Genomic DNA, 8,965 nt, shown 5'->3' with positions numbered 1-8,965 from the left:
ATCGACACTCCCACCCAACTTGGCATCATCTGCAAACTTAGTGAGGGAGCACTCAGTCCCCTCATCCAGACCATTGATAAAGATGTTAAACAAGACCGGACCCAAAACAGAGCCCTGGGGGACACCACTCACGACCAGCCGCCAGCTGGATTTAACTCCATTCACCACCACTCTCTGGGCTTGGCCATTCAGCCAGTTCTTTATACAGCAAAGCATACACCCATCCAAACCATGGGCAGCTCATTTCTCCAGGACGATGCTGTGGGGAACAGTGTCAAAGGCCTTATTAAAGTCCATGTATATGACATCCACAGCCTTTCCCTCATCCACCAGGCGGGTCACCTGGTCATAGGAGGAGATCGGCTGGTCAAGCAGGACCTGCCTTTCATGAACCCATGCTGGCTGGGCCTGAGCCCCTGGTTGTCCTTCACATGCCAGGTGAGTGCACTCAGGCTGAATCACTCCATAATGTTCCCTGGCACCGAGGTCAGGCTGCCAGGTCTGTAGCTCCCGGGATCCTCCTTCTGGCCTTTCTTGTAGATGGGTGTTACACTGGCGATCCTCCAGTCACCTGGGACCTCCCCTGTTAGCCAGAACTGCTGATAGATGATGGAGAATGGCTTGGCCAGCTCCTCTGCCAGTTCCCTCAGCACTCTTGGGTGAATCCCATTTGGCCCCATAGACTTGTAAGTGTCTAGGTGACATAGCAGGTCTTTAACTGCTTCCTCCTGGATTATGGGAGGTTTATTCTGCTCTCCCTCCCTATCTTCCAGCACTGGGGGCTCAGTACACTGGGAATAACGAGTCTGGCTATTAAAGACTGAGGCAAAGAAGGCATGAAGTACCTCAGCCTTTTCCTCATCCCTGTTGGCAATATTCCCCCTGCATCCAATAAGGGATGGAGTTTTTACATTTTTTTTCTTCCTGCTGCTCTTGTTGTTGTATGCTTTTATAGTAAATTTTAGTACCCGCAGAGTTTTCTGTATAATCAATCAGTGGTTACGGTGCATTTTATAAACCACTGTTTCGCTTAAGGTGCACTGAATAAAATTATTTGTCCATGGTCATGTTATGGGCATCCTGCTGTGACATGGGAGTGCTAAACATTGATCCACTTGATCAGCTTTTTGATCAGGCCATATTCTTCCTACTCCAACAGGGCATGAGGCCCAGTCAATAGAGGAAGGCTTCAGCATTTGCGGAGTAACCAGCACTTTTGAAGGCTGAAAAATGTTAAAGCACAAGCATTTCTCGCCAGCTACCTGGCACGTTGCCGTGGCCCTGCCATCAAGAAACTGGTTGATAACTCATAGGGAAGGTGGTGCTTGCCACAGGAAGGATGCTGGTATCCAAACGAGCTTGTCGTTAGTTAATTCTGAAAAACCTGCAGCTCACGCATATAGATGTGTGTACATGCGTATAGACACTTGTGCATGCATTGTATGTGTATAAATGTACATATACATAACAGAACGGTAGGTTTATCAGAATTAGTTTAAAATGAGCCAGCTTGGATATCAATACCAACACCCTTGCTAAATATGTATGTTTATGCATCCATGTAGATATGTACATGTGTATTTACACATATAGTGAACCTCAGCTACAGCTTGGAAGTACTCCATGTTTCAGCTACCGAGAACCACATATGCAAATATTAGACATTAGAAAATTAGGAACATTTTGATTGGAGTGATGAGGTTGATACCCAGCAGTTCTGTAGTGGAGGCAGGAACAGGTAGCTCTCCTGAATTTTCTGATTCCAGTTTCCACAACAAATTAAAAAAAACACAAAGTTTTTTATGCTGTGTGAGCTGGCATCGGCAGGATGCAGGAACGATGACAAAACCACGGAAGAAATGCAAAGAGTAGATTTGTTCTCTTTCCCTCAGGAACCGGGGGATGTCTGAAGCAGCACCCGGGCAGAGGCACACAAGCAAAACGGGGGCGCGGGCACCGCAGAACTCGGTCCTTGCTAGAGAGAGTGAGCGAGCTAGCGGCCCTGCTGCTCTCGCCTGTCTACATCAGGGATTCACACAGGCGCAGTTTTCCACTGCGCTTGGATCCTTCTCGCAGCAGGGGAGGAATCTCAAGCATCTTCGATAAGGGGCCTTCGAATCCATGACAGGCCTGTGCTGTCTGAACACAGACCCTCTACTTGTCGAGCACACAAGACTAAATGACCTGTGTTTTCCTACACCTCAGCTGCAAGTCCCTTGGACATGTTTACAATCCTCCTCGCCAGTCTCCCGTTACTATCCCACACACGCGCGCTTACCATACAGTTGTGATGAATGCTCTATCAGAAAAAAGTCAGAAAGCGACAAAAATAGTTGGGGACCATGGCTCTGTGATTGCATGCTTGGCCAAGAACAAGGATTCTACATCAAGATTGTACATAGGACAGTGTGTGGCATCTCTTACTACATCCTTCTGTGGGATCTTAACCACATTTAACTTCCATATTTAATTAGATCTCAAATTAGGAAAAAAACACACATCTCCTGGCTTGTGCAAAATGTGGTTTATCTCCAGCTTGGATAAATCCAGCCTTTCAGCTTCCAGTCCTCTGGAGTGTCCAGATGCCTGTCCCAAGGAGACATTACTCTGTGTTAGAGCCCGTGGAGTAAACCGTTAGATCAGTGAAGTTTTGTTCTCTTTGAGGTATTGCATCATGCGTTTGCAGGTTTTTTCTCCCCTGAAGGCAGCTGGGGTTTTCAGGCTCTGCTGTTTCACTGCATCTGTGTCGCAAGTCACTGACACACATCTTCGCCCCCCTGTCACATATGCATCCAGTTACAGACAGAGGGACGAGGTTACTGAGAGAACCAATTTGAAAATTCTACTTCCTAGTGAGCAGCTAAAACAGGGGTAAAAGCCAGGAGTGTGCAGGCTCCTGCTGGTCAGTTTTCAGTTGATCAACATTGGTTTTTAATAAGGAGCCGCAAAGGACTAATTAGTGACTTCACTGTGCTGCCCTGCGTTCCAGAGTGTGTCATGCTGTCGTGCCGTAGCCTGCTCTGACACTGCCTGCTCACTGCAGCCTCGCCCCTCGCCCCCGTACCCAGCACGGATCAGGAATAGCAAACCTCAGCTTCAAGATTTAAGGTAAAAAGTCAGGATTTTGCCTCCTGTCAGTGATAACGTGCAACTTCCATTGCTGGGCACAAGCCAGAAGATATTAAGCCATGAATGGTTTGCTTTTCTCCCACTAACAGTCAGTTCAGAGCTTGAAGCTCATGACACCCGTGGGAGCGATGTGTTCCAATCCCCCAGCACGCATCAGGGGAAACACGCACGATCAGTTTTCCATTTACTATTTGGCAGGCATAATTTTGTTACTTTTCAAGCTGTTTATACTGGCCACCTCCATGTTTTAATTATTTCACACACGTACTTCAGCATTTTAATAGGTCTGTGCTTCAGCAGACAGAGGGGACGGAGCCCCCCTCCCCCCCAGATTTTAGAGTTTTATTTCACTGCGTGTGATACCTTCACATTTCCAAGCTTCGTCTGCATTTCAACAGAGCGTTCATGTGCATGCTGTTAAAGACTGTGCATGGCATTAAATGATAGATTTTAGAGAATTTATAAATCCTAATAAAGGGGGATCAGGAAATCTACAGCAGCTGTAGAGATTTGTAACAGAAAAATGAAGGCTGGTATGAATGAAGTATGAGTGGAAATGCATGCAAGCACCAGCAGGAACGGCAGAATAGAGGGTTAAAAGAACAGACTGTGTTGTTAACACAGAAAACCATTCCCAGCAGAAAGATCAAGCTCTGTTTATGTCAAGGCCAAAGACCTGCACTTTGAGAACAGCCACAACGCGGGTGACCTGTCAGCGAGCGAGCCAGCGTGCTGACCCCGGGAGGACGCTAACAAGGCTGCAGCATCAGCTACGCCTCGCCTTTGCTGTTAGCCCGGCGGGAGAATACACGTGTTGGAAACTAGGAAAAACAAAAAATCCGTGGAGTAAGCTGTTAGATCAGTGAAGTTTTGTTCTCTTTGAGGTATTGCACCATGCATTTGCAGGTTTTTTCTCCCCTGAAGGCAGCTGGGGTTTTCAGGCTCTCCTGTTTCACTGCGTCTGTGTCGCAAGTCACTGACACACTGGACCGCTTGTCACCAGGGTAGGTGACCTGAGGGATACTCTCAGTCGTGCTGGCTAGCAAGAGCTGCTGGGGGCAGGAGATGACCTGGCTACAAGGGACCGCAAGAGATCCAGCCTTGCCTCGGGGAACTACAAAAGCTGCTCCACTGGTGGTGCTCGGGACCTCCCAAGCTGTGTCTGATCCCTCACAGCCAACCACAACAACTTTTGACTTGCCAGGCAAGACAGGTCACAGCAGCCCAGCACAAAGAATAATCCACTTTCTAGACTGTCTCCAAGGATAGAGTCTTAATTCAGGTGTTACTAAATTTCAGAGTGCCAAAATTACACTGTTGAAGTTTAATTAAGCTGTGAAAGCAGCCAAGCACCAGGTACTGGCAGTAGTTCAGCCATGCCATGTGCACTCAGTCTCAGATCTGTGCAAGACTGCAGCATCCGCAGTAGGCAGCAAGGCAATAACCGGGAGCTGGAAGGGAGAGGTGCACAGGCCACTGGAAAAATGTAAAGCAGCTCTCATCCAGCTGTGTAACAGCTCTGTTTTGAAGCCATCACAGAAGTGTTTGCATTTGAAAATAAACAAACTCATTGGACAAACACTACCACCACCCTGAAAAGCCCCGTGAACCTGCCTGCATAGAAGTGCGATGCAAAGAGGCCGGCCCAGGCGTCGCTTGCAAATGAAGTTCAAACTTTCAAATCTCCAAGAGTATGAGGCGCATGCTGAGGAGAAGGCTTGGGGTGTTGCTCTAGCTACAGAAGGAAGGGCTGCTCTATCATCTGCCAGTAGGTATGTGTTCACTATAGTTTTGGTTAACTAATTGGAAGATATACCTGAGGGAAGCTAACCAAAAGATGGGCATCTCTAACAATTGTCTTGTGAAGCAGCAATACAAAAAAATTACGGGCAGCTCTTTGACCAGGAGGGCCAGAATTCAGCTACATGCACAGACATCTTTGGGAGCTGGCCAGGAGATGGAACAGGAGATTATTTCCTTTTGTATATTTTATATTGAACAGATAGAGGGACAATGGAAGAGACACATACTAGTGTTTCTGATACATTTTTCCTTGTAAAAGTCCAATTTAGGACCAAAGCATTTCAAAATGCTGGCATTTCTGTGTAAGAGCAGTTCATGCTCCCACCCAGCCCTGTGTAGATGGCGAGTGTTTCTCAGATTGCAAAGTCATGATTAGGTCTGGCAAGTGAAATTCAAATCATTGGATAAACACAGTGCTGCTCAGTAGCAACACCCTTTTTCCTGGCCAGGCCAGTGAGAAGAAACTGCAATTATGGAATCAATGTCTTGACACTCTAGCTGTTAAATACCTTTAATTAGTGGGATCGGTTCCCTTCCTCCAGAGCCAGGTTTCCACTACAGTCAGAAACTGTGGTTTGTTCTCATTCACCTCAGGGCAACTGAGTGTCTGTTAACATACAGGGAAGGCACCAGGTTTGACAGACACTACTAGAAGACTCTGTATTATCTGGAAGCATGCGGTCCACCATGCGGCAAGAAGAAATAAATTCCTTTTACCTCAAGCCGTAAGACCATGAGGTCTGTGTAGGCTCTCAGTGGTATTAGTGCTGGCGCGTCTTGCTTTTGTTTTTAACCTCTTCACCCGGGATATTCCACTTCCCTCCTTCACGGGAGTCACAAACGATAGCTAAAGAGCTCCTTGTTTCTTTGTTCTCTGTCGGTGCAGGTTCCAAGTTAGTCTGCAAACAACTAGATGGAGGCAGCCACCACTAACCCAAGGACAGCCACCGGGAAGAGCTTATACCCGTGTAACCCTGTGAAAGATACATGCCTTGCAAAATGCCATCTGAGCAAAATGGGAAAGGCGGAATGGTATTTTGGCTTCCCAGAGCAGACCCATACCATAACAGCACAAAGACAAGCACAGGAAGTGGGATGTATGAGCACTTACATTCTCCACTCAAATACCAACATTTCTGGGCATGCTGCCCCAAACAGTCTGGTGTTTGAGTAGATACCAGCTCTTGGACAGATTTCTGTGCTTTCAGAAATAAAAATGCCTCTCGGAATAGACATTCATCTCGCTATTCTGGAGCACAGACCCACAAAACGATACCTGTCAGGCCTCTGCTTTTCTGCTGGGGGCTTCCTGTGAGGTCCAAGGTGAGGGGGAGATACCCAAGGCCAACAGCAGCAAAATTAGAGAGGGCTCTTACGCCACAGAGGGCACACATGACTGATTCACCTTTTGAGCAGCCACCATATGGCTGAAAGGCGAGCTCCAGAGATGCTCCAAAAACCAGAGCCACAGTGCTAAAAACACAGGACAAGCAGAGCAAGCCACTACAGAAAACTCAGAGTTAGCGTGTTGAAACCTCTGGTTTTGTGAGGTATCTTGATACTGGCCTGAAAAAAACAAATTTGAAAGCCATTGACTTTCAAGTAGTAATCTGCATGCAAGAGGTGCTTATTTATGAAACTACATACCCAAAGAAGGAAGGGTGAAGTAGGTGCAATAGAAACACACAGTCTAAGATGAAGGACAATGTTCTGCAATGTCTCCAGCGAGATTCCGAGCTATCGAAATCAGGTCAGTGCTGTGCTGTCCTTTTGGAGCAAACCTTTCTGGCTGCAGCTGTCATGAGGAGAACGTGGCATCAAGGGCTCTGGTCTAAATGCGCTAACCATTAATTTTCCTTTAATTTTTCATCCATGCTTTTGAGTCCTCAGTGTAAGCTGGTGCAAACGTGTGGACAGGTACCTAACTCCCTGCTTTCCAGGCACAGGTGGATAAAGGAATGTTTAAGTGGTGTGCTTTCTCCTGTAGCTGAGGGTAGCTGGATGCTTTTTCACCTTCAAGCAACCAAATGTTGTAAAGACTCAACTCCCCTTTCCAACAAAACACCTCATAGTACTTACCAGTTTTTATTTAGTTAATAGGGAATAAAAAATGATTAAACACACTGGCTACAGTATACACAGTCTAATAAACTGGACTAATAATGGTTTACCTGGCACCACAAAACGTCACTTTTTTGCGTGACATCCGTTATTGAACTGTCTGAAGCAGAACAGAAGACATGGTTGATCTGTGTCGGGAAGTGCCTCCCTGTCACAATTAGCCTGGCTAGCTTCGTTAAGCCTACTTGTCTACCACGCCGTATTGCCCTTCATGCCAAATACTGCTACGTTCTGGTTTATCCTCACAGATGAGAAGTTCTTACACAGGGGGAAGTTACAGGAATGCCTGGCAATATTTTCTAGTGTCTATTCCTTACTGTCCTTTTTAAATATTCTGGTGACTACACCGGTATCTCCAGTTCCCAGTGGCTGCAGGTTGTGGCCCTGGGCTCTGTTGCACCAAACAAGCGGCCTTTCAGGTCTAAGGCTTCGTCTTCATTCTCACACTCATTTGTGGTACCTGCACCTCCACAGACCAGTCTCTGGCCTGAAAATCCCATGGGAGAGGTGAGGTAGAGGAATGACTTCTGTGGGATGATAGTTCGAAAATCATGCTTAGTTTCTAAGCAGTGCTTCAAATCAGGCACAAGTGTATTATCAAATAGAAAACAAATATTTGAGAAAAGTGGTCTTTTAGACAGCTCTGCATTTTTTAGTGGGCAACCAAAGCTGCTATAGATTAAAAGTAGCCAATTTCCAGATGTCTGGAGACATGAAATCAGTTTAGGACAGCTCTGCTTAGCTTCAAGACGTCTACAGAAAAATTGCACTTGGCAACAGCTCTTTTCTCAGTAATTCTGTGCCTGCTCCTAGGTGATCTTTCTGCCACTTCATCTGTTTTCTTTTGTATTTAAGTCTATTCACAACAAATAGCAATAATTTTTTAAAAAAACATACACTAAATATATGTTAGGTTCTGGTAGGATGTATGACCTAATTTTAATTTTTACACGTTGAATGCAGGTTAATTCTAAGCAACACTGAAACCAAACAGCCTTCTGCAAAGCATTTTGCACAGGAGTACAGCAGCCTTCAGCTCCACCAGTGCAGCGATCAATAACGTGACACGTTACCGTCACGCCAGAGTGAGTGACATATGGCCTTGTAGCTGCACACTGTAATTAACCACTGATTTACAGCAGAAAGAGGATAGACTGTTACATTCAATTAACTCGCCTTCCTTTCAGCTGACAGGCAGTTGAGTGCTGAACACTTAATATACTTTTTGCAAATTTCCTTCTCCACAAGCATTATAATTGCTGTAATTAGCACAGATCAACTATGACAGCAAAACTCTCACCTATACAATGCAGTAGCTGCTTATAAAAAGTTATTTTATTAAGTAGCTAACCAGCATTTCTCTTTTATCCTACATTCTCATGTAGTTCCATGTACGTTTTTTTCAGATCATTCAGTCACCTTCTACACAAGTCTACAGAGAAAGAAGATTTTCCCAAGAAATACGGCTTGGGATGAATTCAGTCGATGGCAGTCACACGCACACCGAAAAGCTCCAATGAAACGTGAAAAGTGATAGGGGTGCTCCGCATTGGCTGTTGAACGGGAGGCGGCATTGACCATCATGCTGTTTCTAAGAGCGTTTGCCATATATTGGGCCATAGGAGAAGGGCTGCTTGAGCACCCCGAACCTCCTTTTTGACTTTCTTCTGTTTTCCCTGTGACAGCCTGCTGTCATAGGTGTTCAGTGCTTGATTTGTCTTCACGTTTTGATTTGCCCATCAGAATCATGTGGAGGTTAGAAGAGGTGACAGGCAAGGCTAGGGGTGTTTATGCTAGATAATAACTTGCCCACTGAGTAAATACCAAGAGATTTGAACAAATACGGTCAAGTGCGACCACTATAGGACATCTCCCTTCTGACTGCTAGAAGGACCCACAGAGTGACTTCAGG

The sequence above is a fragment of the Opisthocomus hoazin genome, chromosome 4 (genome assembly GCF_030867145.1).
Source record: "Opisthocomus hoazin isolate bOpiHoa1 chromosome 4, bOpiHoa1.hap1, whole genome shotgun sequence".
NCBI classification, from domain to species: domain Eukaryota; kingdom Metazoa; phylum Chordata; class Aves; order Opisthocomiformes; family Opisthocomidae; genus Opisthocomus; species Opisthocomus hoazin.
Note: the sequence above shows the minus strand (reverse complement) of the source record.